Here is a 22217-nt window from a genome sequence, read left to right as displayed (position 1 = left end):
TCTGTATATGCAGTAAAGCATGCTTGTTATACTCACTGTGGAACCTAAGGGGTTAATCCTCTGAATTGTGTAAAAAGGCTGCTTGATCCTTTCTTCTCTGTTTCTCCCCATTTTCAAGCGACCACCACATATCTCCAGACTGAACCGTAGGCATGCACATGCTCAGTTTGGTGTATATTGCTAGAGAGGTTTTTTTTTTTGTTCTTGGGAGAGTGCATGAGTGTCAGGGAGCGAGGAGCCAGACACACAAGGAGGTGCAATTAAAGGTAGGTTTATTTACACAGAAACAAGGCAAGAGTCTATGCAAGTCCGACAGCAACAGCGGATGACTTAGTAGGACAGAAGTTCTCCTGCCGAGGTCTTCTTCCAGGATAATCAAGTCAAGAACCAGCGGGAATCGTAGCCAAAGCCGGGGTCAGAAGCCAGGAAGATTGTCGCCAGAGCCAGGGTAAGAAGTCAGGAAGAATGGTCGCCAGAGCCAGGGTCAGAAGCCAGGAAGAATGGTCGCCAGAGCCGGGGTTAGAAGCCAGGAAGAATGGTCGCCAGAGCCGGGGTCAGAATCCAGGAAGAATGGTCGCCAGAGCCGGGGTCAGAAGCCAGGAGGAGTCTTAGCCAAAGCCAAGTCGGTATCCAGGAGAGCAAAGAGTTAACTAAACAGGAGCTTGCTGCTGTGCAACAGACAGGACACGAATGCAATGGACAGCTGCAAACAGCAGACTTAAATGTGATAAGCCGCCACCTCCTGGGAGGAGCCGCAGAGGGCTGAAAGCATAAAGGATCCCACAATGCTTTGCAGACCTAAGATGGATGCCAGCACATGGAGCAGCACAAGCCCTGAGGAAAGGTAGGACCTTGATAATGTGATCAGCACAGGCCAATAAGCACTGTCCAGGCAGAGGTCAGGGGATTTCCATCCTCCTAGAGCACAAAGGAAACTCCTCTTCAAGCTTTAGCTAGTGCTGGGCTGGACACAGAAGCACAAGACTGCTCTAACTGCTGATGGGAAAAGGTATTTAGCAGTTTATATTTACTAAAATAATTGCACTTCTATGTTCTGTGTACTGTGGGAGACCAGATATAGTGGATGCAGGGTCCTGGGTTTAGTAACACTTTAAGGCTGCTGAAAAACTGCACCCACCATCCTGAGCCAGGTCTTCGTTATATCATCAACTCTGGAGATTCTACCAATAGAAATTGGGAATATGTCGTTTTTAATTTTTATTTGACTGTTGTTCATGTACTAAGCTGAGAGCGCTGAAAGACTTTTTTTTCTTCTTAAACCTCAGGAGTTGTGCAAGCATGGAGTTAGATTGTTGAGGGCACTGTTGTTCTCAGCAACAGCAAGTATTTGAGTTCCCCTGCTGCAGGAAGTCTGAGGTGAATGGGCTCATTCATGCTGAAATGCCTGTGCAAGCACCCCAGGATGTGGACCTTGAAGACGTGGGAACATTACTGGTTGGCCACCCTTTTGGATCTCTGCTACAAAGGAAAAATGACAGATCTCATCCAAGGGGAAACTAAAAATGCACCACCTCGAAGATCTCATCCAAGGGGAAGCTAAAAATGCACCACCTCGAAGATGGTACACTTTTCCACATCTCCTTTCATGTGCAACATGCCTCTGATCCTCAGACCACTGAAGCACCAGTGACTGCCTCACTGACTCTTTTAAGTCTATTTTTAGGACATATCTGGCATGCCTGGCTGTTGGCAGCAGTCATGTGAAATAGCTACACCATATGATCTCAAATTACTTAGGGTCCAGGGCAGGTGTAGACAACCTTCGAACCAAGGACCCGATGGACTTCTGGATGTCCATGCTGGACCAGTGGCTGGAGCTAGCATAGTACATGAAGGAGTTGGTCTGCCCTGATGTCGGGGTGTTGTCAAAGAGGGCATTTAGTGCAAAAATCTACCTGTCTCCTGACATAGTTGACTAGCTCACTTTTATAGAAAAAAAAAATCAGTCCTGAAGCAGAAAGACTTACAAAACCCCATGCAGCTGATGCTGACATAACTTTTGTCTGGAATCTGGTCACAAAAAAATCTCATACTTACCATCACCAGCTCCTTCCACTGCTGCTGGCCTGCCACCATTGCCAGTTTCTTTTATCCTTGCTGGCCAGCCACCATTACCATCTACTGACACCTGGCATAAGTTGCCACATGTATTGTTCCCGCAAATTCAAGGGGTTCAAATGCAAACGTTTTAATGTTTGCTGCAGGCTAAATCTTGTTCCGTGACTCCTAGTTTGTAGCCCATTCCACTCGAATGGTGATTTATTGATTAAGACCTGTCTGGTTGCTCCCTGAGAAACTGCAGCCCAGTAAAAGTGCTTATACAATGTTTATGGAATCAGTATTTTGGATTTTTCTGTGAAAAAAACACACTCTAATGTGTATATATTGATAAGAGGCTGCCTTGTATCTGCTTTTTGTAGTTTGCTGTCTTTTTAGTGAAATAAATGTAGTCTAATATTCATTTTTGGTCTAAAAACTGGTTGTTGTCCCTCCTGCTGATAATGTAGCCACGTAAAAGTGCTCAAATACTGTGTATGCACTCACTACAATATTTTGCTGACTTTGTTTCAGTGAAATAAATGGACTATAATTTTTTTTTTCATAAAAGCTGACTATTGCCTATCCTTTACAAAATGCATCCTAATAAAAGTTCATGCAATCATTATAATATTTAGCTGTTTTTTTAAAGCAAACTTTGGTCAAAACATGACCACCAACCCCTCCTCAAACTGCGTGCATGAAAAAAGTTGTAAGTGTCCTACATAATGATTTGGTCATGCAACACTCCAGTCTTGAGTCTTATATAGTCTTTGTTCACATGAGGCATGGTTTCTTTTCAGCTGTCCATGGCACTTCATATTGGCTATCTAGATTAGCAGTCCCAGCACCCAGAAAGAAGTGATAGAGGATGTAACCACTGTTTGGTCCTTGGAAAGATGTGAAAAATTGGCTTAAGGGGTGTAACTGGGGGATTTTTAACTGAATTATAGATAACACATTTTTATTTTTTTTTATTGGTCTAAACATTTACACGTGAATTCATTGCTTGGGGAATCATACAATCCATGAATTAAAATTCTATTGATTCCTAAATTGTGCAGTCCTATGTTAATCCAACAGATGTGCATGCAAATGTTTAAAAATGTAAGTTGCTGATTCTCTTAATTTAATCACCGTTACTTATATTTTGCAATTTGATGAGGATGGCAAGGGCTGCGTGTGAAATTATGTTTTCTGAGTTACTGACCTCGAATAACTATGCATATCACAAAAGCCAGAGCAAATTCAGAAATTTTTAACTGCATGTGTTTTAGTTAGTTCAAAAAAATTATTGATGCAAGAGGGTTGCCAAGCAACTAGCAGAATGGGAAGTCTGAAATGGTAGCCTCCATGTCTTTTCAAGAAAGGTTTCCTTTACCTGGACTAACAAATTCAGAGGAGACAGTGTGGATAAGGGACTGGAATGTGTTCATTTTTGTATATGGCAATTAGCTTGTTTCAGAGTCCTAAAGCAAACCGAGAATGTTGTCCATTTGTAAAGCACATCTCTGTGAGTTTTTCTAAGCAGCAGTATGGCCCCAGTAAGGCGATGCTGCTGCTTTATACAAGGGGCGTTCAAGTCAAACTGGGATTTTGAGTTCTTGTAATAAAAGAAAACATTTTGAGGATTGGAAACTGAATTTGTTCTTCAACATACTCCCCTGCTACATTTATACACTTATCCCGGCATTTAACTAATGCCTGGAAAGCTTCGCCATAGAAAGATTTGTCAGTACGCCTGAACCATCCTAGGACAGCCTGCTTCAGTTCGTCATCATTGTGTTCAGCGTTCCCAGAGAGAGATTTGTCTCTTGTGCAAGTTCATGACAGGGTATGCATCGATTAGCCAGGATCAGGCGTTCCACATGCTGAATGTTCACAGGAATGACTGCTGTGAACTGGGAACCACCACAGCCAGGATCGTCACTGATAGACGTGCGGCCATCTTTGAAATGTTTACTCCATTCAAATATCTTACTGCGGCTGAGCGTCTCATCACTGTACTGAGCTTGAAGTCTTCTGTAGATATCTGCGGGTTTTATACCTTCTTTCACAAGAAACTTCATCACCAAACGCTGTTCCATGCACTAACACTGTTGTCTGCCATCTTGATTAACAGTCGCTGGACTAGCCCGCAACATGTGTGCCACCTATCAGCAATAAGACACACTTGCTACTTACTACTGCCTGTAGTATCGCCACGCTAGCATCCCTTTTTATACATGTAAAATTAAAAGTCCTGGTTTGACTTGAATGCCCCTCGTAAAAGGAGGGCTAAATGTTCTACCCCCACCTTGTGTCTACAGTTCTCTAGTTCAATGTGTTTTCCCTTTCACTCACTGTATGTGAATATTGCATTTGCTACCCCAATGTTGACCTATGGGTAAAGCAAGGGCCTATACTGTAATTGTGTTATTGTGTTACTTTTGCTCATTACCTTAAGGCAAGCATGTCACTCCATTGTAGCCTTCAGTGTCTTAAGAATTTAAATTACATGGGGCCCCAAGTCCTTCTTCAGCCATAAAGGCTACACATCGTAGCATTATTTTGCAGCAGAATACTCCAGGAAATGATTAATAACCCTTTTCTTTGAGATAAAGTGTTATACATAGCAAATATTACTAAAATGTTAAGTAGAAAATTGCTATATATTATTATAGAATTAAAGTAAATAAGTATCTAAAATCAAGAGCAAAAATTTAATATTTTGCAACTTAACTGTCCTTAGATGTAGTAGCTGCATTAGTTCTTTTGTTAGGCTTTCTCCGTGGTCCAGCCAGTAGCACACCTTCTGCTTTAGGGTGGCTACTGTATCTTTGGAGGACTAATAGATATAGCTGGACTTAACATAAGTGACTAACAAATTAAAACCTAACATGTTTTAAGCAGTTATAGTAATAGTTTTTTTTTTCCTTTTGGGATAAAAGTTTTAACTTTTTGAAGAAACTCTGACCATTGTGAGCACAACTGTTGGTGTGAAGTCATTTGTCTCAACCCTCTAATTGCCACTTTTCCTGTACAAACTTGATTTGTTAAAGAAAGTTGAAAAATAACAGATGTACTGGCTTGAACTGGTAATAAAATTGTGTTATGAGAGGACTCATAAAAACAAACACTGTAATGCATGTCACTTTGCAAAGTGAAATTCTATATAACTTAGTGAATAAAGTAAAGCTCACTGAAAATGTACCATGCAAAGAATACCCAACCATGTCCAAGGAAAATTACATAAAATGAATTTTGGCTTGCACGATACTGGGTCAGAGAAGTTATAAAAGTTCCACTTTCACTTTCCAAAGGAAAAATTCACTTAGAAAAGAAAACATACTCTATTCTTTTACTAAATCATCACCTATCTGTCATGAGAAAAAAATGCTGCAGGTAGAAAGGGCAGGCACACAGAAGTTGTCGCCTACAGCAACATCCAAATTGGCCTTTCTGATAGAGCTAAACTTTTGCCTGCCCCTTCCTACCTCCTGTACATTCCTATTGGTCAAAGGGACGGCATATTACAGTGATGAGCCGATTGGAATATGGTGGGGAGGACATCGTGGCAAGCTTTGGCCCTGCCTGTAAGCAGAACAGCATGAAATTTGGTTATAAATTTCTGAACGGCTGTGGGTATGTGCACACATTTTTAGGTGCCTGTACTTTATACATGCATCAGTTTTGGTTTCTTTTTTCCCCAACAACAGACTCTCTTTAATCTCAAACAATGTGAAATTTAAAACAAATGTTCATATTAAGGAAATTGAGCTCGACAGTCACAAAGGCCTATTTTATTTGAGTTATAAAAAAAACAGTACATGGTGAAGTGCAAGTTTTCCCATGGATAAGGTTCATGCTTCAACACATAGTCAAGAAGGAAATATTTAAAAAAAAAAAAGACAAAACATAAGACAGAATGTTTCATAGCACCCTATTGAATGCATTATGCAATTTATATGGACATCAAGTATTCAAGAAAAAAATAAACTTATCTGGCTTTCTTCTAATGTAAAAAGTCAATAAATGATAAGAAAAAGGCATTCAACGATATAATTCTTTGGGGACACTTTCATTGTCTGAGCGTACTGAAGAATACAATAAGAGCTGCATAAATGAATTCAGCTTAGTAAAATACTTTATGAAAGACAGGATCCTAAAGAAAGAAAGAAAGAAAGACACAGCCTAAAAATCTTTTAATATATAGATAACAAGAAGATAAACTCTGAGCATGTAAGCCCCATAAATAATGACAACATTGAGCTGGTTCCAGGGCACAAAGAGAATACAAATGTATTCAAAGTCTTTTTCTAACTTTATATACAAAGGAACATGATGCTGCTTATGTGAAGTTCAATTATACTGATACTTTTACAAAATGCACTAAAGTGGGTTTATTTGTATATAGTCCAAAATAATTCAATTAAATGAATATTAAAAAGAAGCTGGGTATACCCAAGAGTCTTCCAATAACTAAATGTAGTTATTTCTAAATCATCAATTATAATTTCTATAAACTCTTATATTGGCATAATGGTAATTACCACAAATGGGGAAAATGGGGAACAGGGACTTTAAGGTACCAAAGCACATAACAAATAAAATGTCATAAAAGTATAAAAATGGAAAATGGAAAAAAGTTAAAAAAGCCTCCAAGAGCTAGACATACCCCAACATATACATGATATATTAACACATATGAAAGAAGATGTTACATGCTGTATGCACAGTATTGGGGTCTCAAACAAGAGTTGCTTCAATATTCAAAGAAAAACTCCAACGCGTTTCAACTTCTAAGTCTTCCTCAGGGAATTATCAATTAATTCTGTGAACTGAAACCTGAAATACATACACGTATCAGAATATCACACAATGAAGCAGTGCAGACACAAATTACAATTATCCAAGAAAAATGGTATATCATTACTATCTCAATTTCCCAAAACATCTTATACATAGACCAAGAGGTAACAAATATGGTTGGATTAGCTGGATATCCTCAGGGGGCACTCCTCCAAACGTCCAGAGAAAGCACAAGGGGTAACTGAAATCCTTCAAGGAGTATATCAGATCTAATTCAAAGATACCAAGAAAAATTTAAAAAACATAAATGCACATCAAAATAAATAAATAAATAAAATGAAAAAAGTATACATAATATAATATAGAACACCTGAGTCAGCCCCAAAGCAAAAATAAAAAACAAAAGGCGTCTCCTTTTGCCTTAAATATATGTGGCATCACTCATAAAGAGTAGATGTCAGTATTGGCAAAGTGCACACCTGTCAGGGATCTCCTCGATCCCCGCCGCGATGGTCCCGGCGCAGGCGCAGTGCACCGCCCTGTGCAGGGACACGGGCACTAGGTCCGGGCCGGCCGCGGCGTTCGAGTTCGCGCATGCGCAGTAGAAGCCGCGGCCGCCCGCTGGGCACCAATGGCGGCGCAGGGCGGGATATTTAAATGGCCCTGAGCTGTCATTCAATGCCTTCTGGTCTTTCCTGCATCCTGTGATTCTGCGAACCTATACCCTGTAAGTTATTGACCTGGATTGTACCTGACCTTGCTGTTTTCTCCTATCCTGACCCTTGCTTTGCCTGACCTCTCTCCTGGATGCCCCCTATTGGATTTGACCTGCTGTTGCTGACCTGGCGTGTGACCCGACCATTCTCTGCCCGCTGCCTTGTACCTTAACATCCTCTCTGTTACCGACCCGGCCCGTCTGACCTTGCTCATCCATCCATCCACCCATCCCTCGCAGTGGGGTCTTCTGACCTCCTCATATCAGACTCTTTCCCGTGGGAGCCCTTGGCGCATACCACTACCACTGACGGACGCACCCAGTAGCCACGACCTGGTCTCGGGGGGCTCCAAGTCCATCCCCACCATCAGGGGCCCTGGTGAACAAGCACCCTGGGATTTAGACTCCGTGCGCTGGGGACGCCTATTCAGTGGAGTGCTAGTGGTCCCTTGCAACACCACTATGCATAATATCCTGGTTTCAGGATAATACGAAGGTCAGGAACAGATTCTATTTCTTATAATGGGATGCTACCACTGGTACCAATGTGGTACTAATTCTCTCCATCTGATTCACTTGAATAGTGCAAAAATTTACGGACTAAGGCTTCTTTTCTACTTTCAACATTTTGCACTCCCTTTGGACTTGTAAATGTGTGCTGATAAAAGGTGGTGGGTTAAAAAAATGCTTTCTGCTATGGTTATACTTACTTTTAGGAAAATCATCCATGTTATAATAATGTATTAGTTTTGACATTATTATGTTCTATGGTAGGCCATGCCACAGTTTAACCTCTTCTATTTAAGAACCCTTTCATGTACAGATGTTAAAATCCCTGATGTCCCCTTGCTCTTTGTTCAGTCCTTAGGATAACAAGCTTAATTTGCTTATTTCATAATTTGCCTTTGATATAGTTATGTATATTCAAGCTTAACTCTGGGATAAACAAATAATGCCTAACTACTAATGGGTACTTTGGAGGATCTGGCAACAATACCTCCTTCAGATGTTACTCTCAGAGAAATCCCTAAAATTCCCATAAGATCTCTCCCTCTCTCTCTGGAATGGGTCTGTACTTCCCATAGCTTCTGTCCAACCTGCCATACAATCCATCCAGGGATTTATTAAATAATAATCCATTCCATAAACTCTAGCAATATAATCCTTACAATTACTACGAGCCTATTAGAAATAAATGGCCGAGCAGGAGTTTTGTTATGACATCCTCTAGGTGTACACTTCTGCATACTCTAGCGGCTGTTCTGTTGCTTGATCTCTCACCTACTGTGTCCACTGGACACAGCAGATGACAGATTGTTGTACTGGGCCAGCCTAGTACCATGTGATCACTGTGACCAATCAATGTGTCAGTTGTGCACAATTCATTCATAACCGTTCATTGTGTACTATTTTGATGTTCTCTGTGATTGGTCACAGCAATCACATGGTACAGACAGGGCCAATCACAGTGCATCTGTACCATGTGATTAGATGTGAGCAATCATAGCTAACACAATAGAACACACTGGCATTAAATGGATGCCATTCATAAAAAATGATTGCTTATAACAATGAGCTTTACTGTTCTAAGTATTCATAGTGTTAAAAAAAAAATTCTGATCACCTTCTCAGAGTAGTACCATGTCACTATGGTAACACTGCACTGCTCTCGTCACAATATGTAAATTAAAAAAAAGAAATAAAAAAATTAAAAAAAAAAGATGAATTAGTTGCTTCATTTTCCAAAAAACTGTGACACAAAAATTACAACTTCAAACAACTCATCATGCCTCTTACTAAATACCTTGGACTGTCTACTTTCCAAAAGGGGTCATTTGGGGGGTATTTGTATTGTCCTGGCATTTTAGGGCCTCAAGAAATGAGAGAAGCAGTCAGTACATCAGGATTGATCAATTTTCAGATATATACTGTATACCATGTAGACTCTGTAACTTTTACAAAGACTAAATAATATACACTGATTTAGGTAATTTTTACCAAGGAAATGTAGCAGAATAAATTTCAGCTTAAATTTATGAAGAAAGATTACTTATTCGCAAAATTGTATAATAGAAACTAAGAAAACCATGTTGTTGTTTTTTTCCCCCCAAATTTTCAGCATTTTTTAGCTTATATAGCATGCAATAAAAAACACAGTGTTGATTAAATACCACCAAAAGAAAGCTCTATTTGTGTGAAAAAAATGACAAGAATTTCTTAGGGGTACAGTGTTGCATGACTGAGTAATTGTCATTCAAAGTGTGAAAGAGCTGAAATCTGAAATTGGCCTAGGAAGGAAGGGGGTAAATGTGTCCAGTATTGAGGTGGTTAAATACAAGAGGCCTTGTACTCTTACTTGAATATTGTTTGCATTCTGGTTTTTTATCATGATCTGTGCTGTAATCTAATATGAAACAGTTCCTTTTTGCAGAAACTTCACGGAACTCTGCTCTCTCTTCTTCAGAAAGGGTGTTTTGGTTATGTCTCCACCCCCTCCTGTAGTTTTCTCCAGGCAGCCTGTAGTGGGTAGACTTCTTGGACCCATCCACAGCCTAGGGCCCATTCACAGGTTTTGTACAGCACAGTGATGATGCAACTGCTACTTTTGTATAGTAATATCTGGGATTGCACAATCATTTTTTGTGCACATAAAGTGAATGTATATCCTTTGTGGCTATTAAAGTGGTAGTAAACTCTCATATTTTATGTTTACCTACAGGTAAGCTTATAATAAAGCTTACCTGTAGGTAAAATGAATATCTCCTAAATGTGCACCGTTTAGGAGATATTCTGGTGACATCACCGGTGTATACGCTCTGAAGGAACAGCATACCCATGCCATTGCTTCAGAGTTTTGTTCCACGACTGAGACTCCCACACGCGGGGGTGACGTCATCGTGGCTTGGCCACCCAAGTGGCCTCAGCCCTTTAACCCGGAAGGAAGACCGGGTGATGATGGAGTAGATGAAAGCCTCTGCAGTGGTGGAGGGCTTATTTAAGGTGGGTTCTTCATAATGTGCTAGTATGCGATGTATGCTAGCACCTAATGTCTTTGCCTTGCAGGGGAAAACTTTTTTTATAGATTTTATTACCGCTTTAAGGAATATATTTAAATTCATTTTTAATTACATCACTAGTACAGCACTTAAAGTAGAACTATAGGCAAAACTTTTTTTTTCACTTTGGAAAAAGCAAGGGAGGGTATAATCCCTGTCAGGTTTTTGCCATCTGTGTCCCATTGGGAAGAGTTGCCTTCACTTTCTGTCCCATAGCCAAAAGTGAAAGGAAATCCCTGCAAATCAAGGGAATCCTCTGAGGCTTTCCAGGTCACCAGAACTCGTGTCCCCATTGGAAGATTTCCCCTCCATTATTTTTCTGGTGATAACCAAAAATCTGAGATGTTCTTTTACTTTCACTTTGTTGATAACAGTAAACAGGACACATAGAGAGGGTAAATCTCCCTAATGGGGGCACAGACAGAAAGAAAAACCCATCAGGGGTTCTGATCCTCCTCTACTCTATCCAAAACTTTAAAATACGTTTTGCTTTTAGTTATACTTAAATAAACTTTTTTTAACCTTTTAATATAAGTGAACTCTCTCATACCCCTAATCTGGTCATCTGATCTTGTACCTCTCTAAATCATCAATATCTTTCTTAAGGCTAGGTTCAGACTGTAGTGTGTGATGTGGCTCATGTTGCCACAAGGAAAAGGTCCTTGACGCTGCATGGAAAGAACCTAAAAACGTGCCACGTTTTCTGATGCATGGGGATGTCATTAAGAATTTTTGCGTCCCCCATGCTGCCTGCAGGTGCAGGAAAGCATGTACAGTTGCAAGAAAAAGTATGTGAACCCCTTGGGATTACGTGGAGTTTTGCATGAATTGGGCATAAAATGTGCAACAAGTAATTCAACAAAACAATGGCTGCAACAGCACAGAATACGCCTTCTGGAGTGGCCCAGTCAGAATCCTGACCTCAACCCGATTGAAATGCTGTGGCATGACCTTAAGAGAGCGATTCACACCAGACATTCCAAGAATATTGCTACACTGAAACAGTTTTGTGAAGAGGAGTGGTCCAAAATTACTCCAGATCGTTGTGCAGGTCTGATCTGCAACTACAGGAAACGTTTGGTTGAGGTTATTGCTGCCAAAGGAGGGTCAACCAGTTATTAAGTCCAAAGGTTCACATACTTTTTCCTCCCTGCACTGTGAATGTTTACATGTTATGTGCAATTAAATCATGGCAACATCTAATGTTTGTGTAGTATTATGTTCAGCAGACTGTGTTCTTCTATTGTTGTGACTTAGATGACGTTCAGAGCACATTTTATGCCCAATTCATGCAAAACTCCACGTAATCCCAAGGGGTTCACATACTTTTTCTTGCAACTGTAAACCTAGGCTTAGGTAGGGTGCCATAAACTGCACTCTATATTCAAATTATGGCCATACAAGTGATATTTACAGGAACAATACTGTACTCACCTAATATACTATTATTTCCCCTTTTCATGACAAGATGTTTTGTTTTATACCTGCCATTTGGCATATGCTGGTGTTGTTTAGGTTATTGTATGACATTTCTATGTATTGCACAAGTGTATTCCATTAACCTCTTGACGCCAACCGCATGCAAATTAGCGGCCTCACAGAACTGTTTTTTTTTTCATGTGGCCGCTAATTTACGTACCTGTCTGTCTGCTGGGAGCACGCAACATGGCGCACACCCAGCACAAATACTGTGGTGTCACTGAGAGCCCCAGGTCCTGTTCTAACATGTGTATAAAAAATAAATGAATTAAATTAATTAATTAATACATAAAAATAATAAAAAAAATAAACAAAAATACCTAGATCAATGTTTGTGCTAGGTATGTACCAGAGTTAGTGTTTTGGTCAAGGTCAAGGTCAAAGGTCAAGGCCAGGGTAAGTTTTTGGGGGGTTTTTTTGGGTCATGGTTTTTTTCTTAATTTTTAAGTTAGTTTCAGTGTCAGTGGCAGAATAAAAAAAAAAAAAAGGAAATTGCGCACTATGGTTTCTGGGCTGTACTACAGGCACAAACAACAACTAACATACACACATGTGGTATCGTTGCGCTCATTAGGTGCAGAAGAAATTATTTTGGGTTGCTTTTTGGTGGTAGGTTATGGTAGTAGCTAGAAATATACAGCTAAATTTAAAAATAGGTTGTTTTTTTTTACTATTTTGGGCCAGTTTTCCTTTGGTTATAAAAAAAAATCAGGAGATATCCACTACCATTTTACCACTAAGTGAAAGCCCAATTTGTCCTGAAAAAAACAAGGTATAACCTACCTGGATGCACAATGTAGTTGTTATGATATGTGATGATATGTTAACACATGTCAAAGTTGCTAAATTGTGCTTAGGTGTTAAGATTTGTTTTACCCTTAGGCGTGAAGGGGTAAATAACTAAGGGGCTAATTCCTACAGCATTATCAACATTATATTCAATCTGCCTTTCAACTGGCTGCAGGTTAGATTGATTGGTTCGATTGATTCCCCCTGTGTTCTAGAGGATTCTAGAATCAAAGTGAGCTGGAAAGTCAAATAAGCAGTCTGAATAGTTATAGGACTCCCCAATCCTTCGGGAGGTGTGTCCAATAGGTGGCTGAAGAGCACATAAATAGTCTGGGGCCAGAAGCAGCTGGATGCTAAGTCCTGGTTCTAAGCCCTGGGTCTAGTCCTGGAGGAGCAGTCCACAGCCTGAGGGGCCCTGCACATCTAGGTAGATGTTGGAGTTTGCTGCATGATCATTGAGTTCCCAGCTGTGGCATAGCAGGGGGGCCTATATATAAAATCCTTTTCTAGAGCTAATCAAAGGATTTCACCTAAGGATCTGGTCTGGAGAGCTCCATGAAGAATGCCCGGTGGATCTGATTGTCCTGTGGCATTGTGAGTATTAACCTCTCCATCACTGTAGAGTGTCCAGTGGATACTGGATTCTGTGAAATTGTGACATTGTGAATACTTACCTGTACTCAGGGTTCTAGTGACTGTGTTCTGCTTGCCTTTTGGGTGGATAAACCAGTAGTAGATCTCTGTGGGATAGCTGTTAACAAGGGACTCAGTTCTTCCATCTGTATTTGCTCCTGCTTTGGGAAGTGGAGTGTCCTCCTGAAAATATTCAGTCATTAGGAGTATCCATATCACCCTACATCCCACCCAAGTTCTGCAGCAATAAAATTATACAAAAAACACCCCCTAATCTGTTTAATGAGCCAGAGAGAATGAACTATTGCTGTATGCCTGGTGGCTCCTTTGGGGACAGTGCTTCAATAGAAATAAACAGAACAAAACTGAAAATAACTCCTCGCCATCTAGGCACTAACTAAACAGGACAGATATCTCTCTAACAGGTGATGAGCTTCTCACAGTCACCTACCAAAGAAGGTTTTTGGAAACTTTTTTTGTTCTCTTACACAGCAGTTTCCAGATGCAGCTCTGTCAGGTGACTTTCTGAGTCCTAGGCCAGAGCGCAGTCTTGCTCCAGCCCTCCCTTCTTTATCCCACCCACTGCTGATCAAGTGAGAAGTACAGATACTACACTGCCAAGGAGGCCCAGATAATCTGGACCAAATTCCACCTTAGTTTCCTACATATGAAAGAATGTTAGGTAAAACATACACTCAGCCACCTCACCTTTCAATATGTCACACCTTGTTTTGAAAATGTTTGTTTCACCAACCCTACTATCGATCCTTCTTACAAAAATTTAATATATAACATTCATAAACAGCAGCATTTTGACCGTGTATGTACAGTATATTTTTCCCTAATCCTTGCATATGCAAATTCTGTACGAAGCTGTTATGACCAAAAGTATCAATTTTTTTTACAGGATTAAAAAATATCAACATCATTCAACATCCAGATTTGAGCTTAGAGTACCTCCACCATTAAAAAGGGGATCATGTTAGTTTAAAACTAATCAAAGAAAGTATTATTTGACTGAAAGGGTAGTCCATGCTTGGAATAGACTTCCAACAGAGATAGTGAGTCAGTCAACAATATGTGCATTCAAACGTGTCTGGGATAAACATAAATCTATACTCAGACAAAACAAGTTAACATAAGAAATATACAATAACATACATAGATTAAAAAATAATAAATAAGTTAAACACAACAGAAGTTACACTTACAGTATTTGTGAAACCATTCCCAGATCAATTTTTTTAATACTTTTAAATAATGGTATTACATGATTAACCCCTTGGCGCGGTTGCCTCATGGCCCTTTAAGAGATTTGTGACTCCGGGAGGCGGGGTTTAGGGTCACAAGCAATCACAACCCCCTGATGAAGCCACGTGACCTGTGGCGTAATGCGTAGGGGAGGGACTACGACATCACTACACATCCGTGGACGGCGAGTATACTATGTGTGCGGCCCACACAGTAATCTGCAGTTGTTTTTAAACAAAGCGGTTTCTTATCATACTTAATGTGAGTGCATTATTTTTTATTGTTTATGTTTTAATATTTATTTATTTGTCATTTATATTTGTTTGTTATGAATTTGCTCTAAATCACATATTTTGATATTTGTTCAATCACTATATTGGTAATAAGTGATAATAATTAGCGCGACATTTATTGAAAAATATGTTTTGGTATGCACACATGATATGAGGATGTGTTTTATGTCAGCGATCCTTATTTGATTACATTAAGTGGCTCACAAGTAATATTTAAATCTAAAAGGGGTTTAGGGTTATGTGACTGACATGATCGGAAAGGTCCCAATTGTAAGTAGAGATCGGGACCTTTCCATGCGGCGCCGGTAAATGTGCCGACAGTGTGCAGGGCGATTGCCCTCAGCACATGCTTGTTTACTTTGGGTACGCAAATAAGCGGCCTTTCGGTGTCAATGCCCAGCTGCCGAGAGGCCACATATTTGCGTACTGTCGGCATCAACAGGTTAAAAATTTAAATATAGAGGACTGTCAATAAATGGTCTTAGGTCTCAAGGTTGGATAATTCCTATGGTTTTGTACATTAAATTTTTTTAAATTATGTACTAGCCTTTCATTCTATTGCATGTATTACTATGCCATAAAATTTAAATATGCACTTTTCTACTGCAGATGGATCTTGATGTGCCAAGGGGATTTTTGTATATTATTTATTCTTTCCGAATCTTCTCCCTTGCACACAAGTTAATAGCTTTATTCAACACATATTAGGCTATACTGGAAAAAAAATTCTTGCAGTGTCTCAATCATAATTGCAATCTCCTGTACTAATATATGTATTAATATACCAAAAATCCAAGTGGCAAGGGACATGACAGTAAAGCAGCCTATTGATTATACATACATAATTAGTCACATAGTTAGTCTGGCTGAAAAAAGACAAAGGTCCATCCAGTTCAACAATAGAAAAAAAAGGTGGAAGGAAAGAAAATTGCTCAATTCTCCCATCAACATTGCTGTGTTCTGCCAATGGGGAGCCTTCCCTGTTGGCAGAATGCAATGATCATTGCTGGTGGCTATAACCACTGGAAGTGATTGCATGAAAAAAGTCCAACAGGCTGATTGTACTGATCGATGGATCCACTTCAGTACAACCAGCCTGCTCATAGATGGTTCTAATCCATCTATGCCTGGCCTAAGAAACAATAGTATAGTGTCTGATCATCTCATGTCATCCATTGTAGAAAGATAATAATTCACTGAAATGGTTGGTTGGTAGCAATAAATAAATAAAATAATGTGGTTGCATAGGTGTACACACCCTCTTATAATTAGGTTCAGAATTAACTAATCACATTCAAACTGATGTTAAATAGTAGTGAGTACATGTGTGAATCAGTGAAATTGACTCTTATTAAGCCTATATAAAGTTCAGCTGTTCTAGTAGAATTTTTCTGACATTCACTCAGTTGCCTCTTACAACAAAAGCCATGCTCTGCAAAGAGCTTACAAAGCATCAAAGGGATCTCATTGCTGGAGGGTATCAGCCAGGAGAAAGTACAAAAAAATTCCAAGGCATTGGATATACCATGGAACACAGTGAAGAAGGTCTTCAACAAGTGGAGAACATATCGCACAACAGTGACATTACCAAAAACTGAACGTTCCTAGAAAAATTATTAAAAAACAAAATGCAAACTGGTCCAGGAGTCTACAAAAATGTCTATGTCAACATTAAAGGAACTTCAGGAATTTTTTGTACTTTTTGTGTACTACATCTGACAACAATCTCCTGCATTCTTCAAATGTCAAGGCTGTGGGGTAGGGTGGCTGAACGAAAGCCTTTTCTTACTAAGAAAAGCATCCAAGCCTAGTATAATTTTGAAAACCTACATCAAGTCTAGCAAAAGCATGAGGGAAAATGTGATATGGTCTGATGAGACCAAGATTGTACTTTTTGACAGTAATTCTAAAAAGTGTATTTGGCACTAAACCAACATTGAACATCACCAAAAAACAGCATACCCAGAGTGAAGCATGATAGTGGGAAACATTATGCTTTGGGGCTAAATTTCTTCAGTTCGATCTGGGGTTATAGTCATGGTGGAGGGACTTATGAACAGTTTCAAATATCAGTCGATTTTGGCACAAAGCCTTCAGGCCTCTGCTAAAAAGTTGAAGATGAGGGTGAATTTTACCTTTTTAATGTTCAATAAGTTTTTATTGGAGTTTTAATTCAACATATAGAAAAAGAAAACATCATCAAAGAAATTTCATTGGAGCAAAAATTAGTAGTGTACATCATATGGTAGTATCGTAACTGTACAGTCTGTACAGGAGAAAATCATAAGGGTCATTTACTTCGCCAGCAGGGGAGGACTGACCATTTGGAAACTCGGGCACTGCCTGAGGGCCCGTGGTCAGTAGGGGGCCCCATGAGATGCCCCTGGTACCTTTTTCATAGGCTTTTTTGAGTTTGGGCAAGGACACAGGGGCCCCATGGTCCCCTATTGCCCGGGGGCCCCATGAGTTGTCAGTCCGTCCCTGTTCGCCAGTATATAAAAGGGGTAGCGTCAGTGAGGCAAAGCAGTAAAATCTGAAATGATCAAGAAGAGAAAAGGGAGGGGAGCAATGGGAGGAGGAGGGTAAACAAACAGTGAAGGGTAGAAGTAAAGGGGACATCTAGACACAATAGCAACAGTGAGAGTAAGTAGAACAAACACCTTTAATCAGTAATCACAATTTAGGGATATAGTGTATAGAAATTAAGGTATCAACCGAAACAGAATCTGAATCTAGAATTAAACCCTATAGCATAAAATTACACCTTCACCCCTGAAAGTGTATCAATATGTAAATTTAGGGATATACTAGGTCAGGAAGAGGGGACTGTGCATTGAGGATGGTTCAGACACAGTGACCATAAGACAAAAAACGTTTTAAGCTGTACATTTTTACGTGCAAGCATTTTTTTCATTTTGCATTGGTTATTCAGGTCAGTAATCGTGTTAGCCACAGAAGGTGGGTTGGGGGTGTTCCAAAGTCTTGTGATGTTTAATTTAGCTGCGAACAATAGGTGTATAAGGATTGTTCTAGAGCTGGGTGGTAGTTTCTCAAACCCTACGTGAAATAGTGCAAGGGCAGGGTTAGGTGTGACCTGCACTGCAGGAATGATAAAAATCAAGACAAAAATTGTGTGCCAATATAAGCAAAGAGTTTTACAACACCAAAGAATATGGGCAATAGATCCTTTATCACAGAATTGGTCTCCAACAGTTTGGAGAGCGGTCAGGGTACATTTTTGCTCATTTGCGAGGGGGAATTTTACCTTTTAGCATTACCTAATGAATGGCTTTACTGGAAGAAGATCAAGGTTTTGGAATGGCCCAGACAGAGCCCACACATGATACAAAATGAAAATATGTAGAGTGACCTGAAGAAGGTGATTCCCTCACAAGCTGATAGATTTGGAGCACTTTTGCAAGGAAGAGTGGGCAAAGATTGCCAAATCAATATGTTCCATGCTGATAGACTCCTACCCCTAAAGACTGAATACTGTAATAAAATAAAAAAATGCTTCAGTAAAGTATTAGTTTAAGGGTGTGCATATTTGTGCAGGCTCTTTCCACTTTCTGAAAAACTCAATTTCTGGGTCTACACTGTACGGTTTAAACATCCTCTTTTACTGCCATTCAAAATTTCCAGAGAAGATAACAAAAAGTGCACAAAAGATCACTAAACTTATTTCTGGAAAATAAATGCAGCAACCACATTTCCTAATCTATCAAACAGTGTCTATTAACAATTCCATAAATGGAGTGGTTAGTAATTCAGAGGATAGCAACTATACAGAGCTGGAGAAGGCTCTTAATAATTGGCCTGTGAAGGGCTTTTGCAAAATGGTATTAATGAATCTGCAGTCCTCATATCAGGGCTGGTCAAGTCATGCAGCAAGTTATAGGTAATGAACAGCTTTCAAACTAATATCCTTTGTCACACTGACAACAATTCAGATACTCTAGGGATAATAAAGGATACAAACAGAAAAACGATAGAATAATAGAAATAACTTCCAACTGACCTGTCCAAGGTTTTTGAGATAGTTTAGAGCAGAGAGGACGAATAAGAGAGACAGCAGGTGCTATATGAGATACAACGGTCTTTCCTAGCATGGCCCAAGGTCTTTGTATCCAAACCTTCCTTCAAGGTACAGCTACAGTCATGATAGTCCTTAGATATTACATTGTCACTCCAAAGAACACAGTTTGAATGGCAGTTTCATACAATTTTCAGATACAGAAAAATATAATAGGTTATTGACTAACTGATGTGGCAGGATTAAATAAAACTAAAAACCCTGTGCTACCTTCCACTCTTCAGTTCCCACTTGTGATAAATGCAGAGCAGATAACACTTTTGTGTACTACCACACCACAATTAAGCAAATAATATCTCTTTAAAATTGTGCAGTACTCTGTTAACCACTTCAGCTCCCTCTTCATGACCAGGCCATTTTTTGCTATTCAGCACTGCACTACTTTAACTAGCAATTGTGCAGTCATGCAACACTGTACGCAAATTAATTTTCTATCATTTGTTTTCACAAAAATAGAGCTTTGTTTTGGTGTTATTTTATATAAAGGGGAAAAAAATTCTTTCTACTTTCTGTTATAAAACATATCCAGTAAAAATAAGGATATATTAATTGGTTTGTGTGAAAGTTATAGTGTCTTCAAACCATGATATATACAGCATATTTGAAATTTGATCAGTTCTGATGTACTGACTGTCTCAATTCTTGAGGCCTTAAAACGCCAGGAAAATAAAAATGCCCCAACATTACCCCTTTTTGGAAAGTAGAAAGTATGGGGTGTTTAGAAAGAGGTATAACAAGTTTTTAAAGTTGTAATTTTTTCTGTCACCATTTTTTTTGAAAATGAAGAAATTAAATTCATTTTTTTTCCACATTTTTCTTTACATACTGCCACCAGTACAGTACAGCATCATCATATGACTGGTGTGGTGGTGATCGGGCATACTGACTGATGACAGAATGTAAAAATATAATAATAATAATTTTAATTCAGTTTTTGAAAATTTTACTATATATTTCTTTACATCCTGTCATCAGAGTAGCTCAGTGTCACCATAGTGGCACTGTTCTAATCTGGGGGGGGGGGGGGATCAGATATTTTTTTTTACACTGCTATTGGTTATACAGTGATGATCACTGTATAAGCAATAATTTTAGCTGCCATTAATGGGTTTCCCATTGATGAACAGCTTGCTTATGGTTGTGATTCAATAAATACATCACATGTAGCAAGCCACTAAAGGAGCCGCCGGTGCAATATGTCATGTAAATGCTGAGACCCCTACCACTCTGATACACCCAGTTAAATTCACACTCCTAAAGACTTGAAACCAACTCTGTCTCAAGAAACTGGTCAAACCATAGTTGGAGAGCAAATTCATATATATATATATATATATATATATATATATATATATATGTAGCACCCTCCTATTTTAGTAAGGGGGAGCTAGATCCAAATGGTTAGACAGCAGCTGAATAGCAGCTCAGGTGTAACAGCCCGAGGGGTCAAATTGTGGTCATGGTTGAGAGGTTCTGCAGGCCAGCCCCTCTGGAAATTTCTCCTGCTCTGGGGCTTATGGAGGAGGGCCTTGGAGGCAGTAGTTGGATCTGAGGAGTGGTTGGCTGCACTTTTGAGGGACCTCAGCCAATCCCCATCAGCATGCTTGGCAAGGGCTGGACTCCCTTAAAAAGTGTTGGAGCCTGCTCAGTAGGAGGAGTGTGTTGGTGGGAGAGGAGTGAGAAGCAGGAAGATGTGAGGCTGGAGGAGGAAGGCTGCCAGGAGGCCTAATGGAATAGGGCCTGCCTGCGATCCTGGAGCTGTAAAAGTGGAAAACTCAGGACTCACCAGTCCCCTGAGAGAGGACCACCTATATGGCAGGGAAAGAGAAGTCCAACTGATAGGCCTTGTAGCAGCAGCCAACCCGCAAGTGGTGCAAGAGAGGAGTTGAGTGAGTACACCTGCACACCCTGGCTGGATAGGGGAAGGAGCACCAGAGCACCATAGGTGGAAAACCAGATTAGCACCCTACTAGTGACTGATCATCTATTTAAAGGGACAGGATCCAGATCCCCTGTTCAGGAAAAGGCCTCCAGATTGCTGGGTGAAGAGGATAATTTCATCTAGGGTCTGAGGTGGTACATCGTGGAGATGCTGGCTAGCTCTCCAATAGGGACCGTGCTGCAAAGAAGCCTGTGAATAGTTTCAGGAGGTTTGTCCTAAGTTGTCGGTTCCCATTGGCATCCTATACCCCACTTACCCTATCCCAGTTCTAAATCCCCTCAATAAACAACAAAACAAAAGATCAAGGACTGATTTCTGACTTTGAATGCAAGCTTGTGTGGAGAATGCAGATTTCCTGGCTGTGCAGGGCTATAGGGGGACCCAAATCAACAGCAACCCCCAAGGGGGTAGTGCTACATATATATAAAAGTTGGAAAATTAAAGTTAAATTAAAGTTGGACCTGCACCATACATTCACCAGCAAACTAACATAGTATAAGGCAGATCAGTTGGTAAAAACAGAGTAGTATACTATTTACTATAAAGGTACAAAATCGCACATATGCAGCAACCAGAAACAATGCTAGGGCCTACTCCCTGACTATTTATGCCAGCCAGCTTAAACAATAACAGGGTCGCCAAAGGTGCATGGAGAGCAGCTTAAACAATGGATATGTCTTACCCCCTGGAGCTATTCTGTCTACTAGTGCACACGGGTGACCATGCTAGGTCAAAGTCTGCCTGCAAGACTTTCTAAGGGCCTGAAAGTACCAAAATAGATCACAGATGGCGAAATCTATACAATTTGTGGAAGATAAGATGGGCAATCTTTGGAATATTTCTTCTGCTAGTGTTCAATGGAGCCTTTTAACAGTGGTACACTAATGGTGAAGATTAGAAGTCACAACCTGCATTCAGGTGCAAGTACAACTTATTGCAGGCTTGTATTGTAGTGGTGAATTGAAGAAGAAGGCAAACAATAAGGGAAGGTGATAGAGAATCAAAAGTAAAGTCAGTTCTGAAGTGGTAGGACAATCCTCAGTAAATGGCATGATGTCAGTCTAGAATGAGTCGTGTACTGGAAATGAACCCAGTAAACATAGGGTCTATGTGAGGC

This window comes from Staurois parvus, unplaced genomic scaffold (genome assembly GCF_062004578.1).
Source record: "Staurois parvus isolate SC_StPar_1 unplaced genomic scaffold, SC_StPar_1.0 ptg000081l, whole genome shotgun sequence".
Lineage (NCBI taxonomy): Eukaryota > Metazoa > Chordata > Amphibia > Anura > Ranidae > Staurois > Staurois parvus.
Note: the sequence above shows the minus strand (reverse complement) of the source record.